This window comes from Photinus pyralis, unplaced genomic scaffold (assembly GCF_008802855.1).
Source record: "Photinus pyralis isolate 1611_PpyrPB1 unplaced genomic scaffold, Ppyr1.3 Ppyr1.4_LG3b, whole genome shotgun sequence".
NCBI classification, from domain to species: Eukaryota; Metazoa; Arthropoda; class Insecta; order Coleoptera; family Lampyridae; genus Photinus; species Photinus pyralis.
Window position 1 is genome coordinate 16,825,642 of NW_022170510.1, and position 1,692 is coordinate 16,827,333.

Consider the following 1,692-nt stretch of genomic DNA (forward strand, 5'->3'; position numbering starts at 1 on the left):
GGATAGAGGCTCGACAAATGAATTCTCTTCCTTTATTTTATTTGACCACCGTGACGATGTAACGGAGACGGCACAACAATTACAGCCTGACCTTTGCCGGAGAGTGTAGCTTGCCAATTAAGGTGACCGGAGTGGATGGTGTGGCTAACAGCTGACAATCGATGTGGCTTTGGAACCAGAACGCAACGAACGCAAGAAGTAGGTATAGATGGTTCCGGGAGATATCGGTGAGTATCACGATGGACAAGGATGTCTGGTTCTGATTATTGTAGATGATGGAATCCAACGTAGTGTGCTGAAACCTCCAAGGAAACTTGAAGACGACGAACGAAATAAAGTAGACGTAAAAGAAAAAGCTAAAAGAAACATCGATAATGTGTAGACAATTACAGCTAATAGAGTCGTACCTCTTGAGATGACGAGCGAGCTTATGGTGAATGTGACGGCAGATCCGCAATATATGCGCGAGAAGAATTAACCACCAAAATATCAAACGGCACGTACTTAATCTTCTCTGACAACCAATTCTCTACAAATCCTTCCTTAGAAGCTCAATATAATTGGAATTAAAGACTTGGTGAAATCACATGTACTTCATACAAGATGTTTACAGGAAAAGTGAAAGTTGATAAGAGTATACGGGAAAAGGAAATTGTTATCAGCTACAGGTAATAACAATACAGAAAGGTGAAAGTTACTAAATTTAAATTTGAATTGTAGGAAAAGAAGAGAAAATGAAATAAAGTATTTCGAAGACTTAATAGGCCTTAAGGGTAAGAAAATAAACCGTTACAATATGTTTCGGTGTATCAAAAGCTTATAAGGCGTACTTAATAAACATTTACCAGCACTGGGTCAGGAAAAAATAAAGGTAAAACAAGTGTATTAAATTTGGTCTGCTACATTCCTAAACCAAAAAGGTTTTAACACAATCATTTCTGCTCGCTTTGTACCGGTTTGTGCGTCAACTCCCACACTATGCTTCAATATTAACGAGATATCGAATTTTTGACCTGGAGCTACATCACGTGGAAAATTGTGCTCGTTTTGTGTTGAATTGTGCGCCAACTTCCACCTTTTATGCCTCAAAATTTACATTAATGCGGAATTTTGCAACTTAACAGAAGTTTCTGATTCCTATCAAAATTTGCATCTGAATTGTGCTCAATTTGTGCACATTTTTGTGCCAACTCTCAACTGTTGAGAAGGAAGTTTTCCGAAACTAAGTTTTTCATCTAAATTGTTTCGTGGTGAATTGTGCAGCAACTCTCATATAATTTGTGCATTAGTATAGAATATACGGAATGTTTAGTCTGGTGCTAAAGATGAAGGTTTTCTATTGCGGTCTCTCGTATCTAAATTGCGCGCGTTTCCTGCTGACTTGTGGGCGCATTCAGTGTTATAATTGGGGGAGAGTGGAATAACGGGTAGGTAGAGTTGGCGCTGCTTTCCTCAAACTCGCCGCATAAATAGTTAACTTAAAATGGTATTGGAATTGGTTCTTAAAACTGGAATTTGCAATTAAGACTGCAATTAAAACGAACCAAAAATTAAAAACCCTAAAAGAAAATCACAAGTAATCCTCTGCGTTGATAACCAAAAATGTACATACTTCTTTAAATAAGAGGTCTAATTATATATGAATGTGCAACAATCGTCGATGGAAAATTGTATATGAAATATCAGTCATCC

General features: G+C 37.5%; 1 long non-coding RNA gene across 1 annotated transcript; it reads left to right on the forward strand.

Moving 5' to 3' along the window:
- The first annotated feature begins 261 nt into the window (after positions 1-261).
- Positions 262-835, forward strand: LOC116167463. The gene is made up of 3 exons (XR_004144532.1): positions 262-337; positions 393-668; positions 721-835. It is a non-coding gene; the product is annotated as an uncharacterized LOC116167463 (long non-coding RNA).
- The last annotated feature ends 857 nt before the right edge of the window (positions 836-1,692 follow it).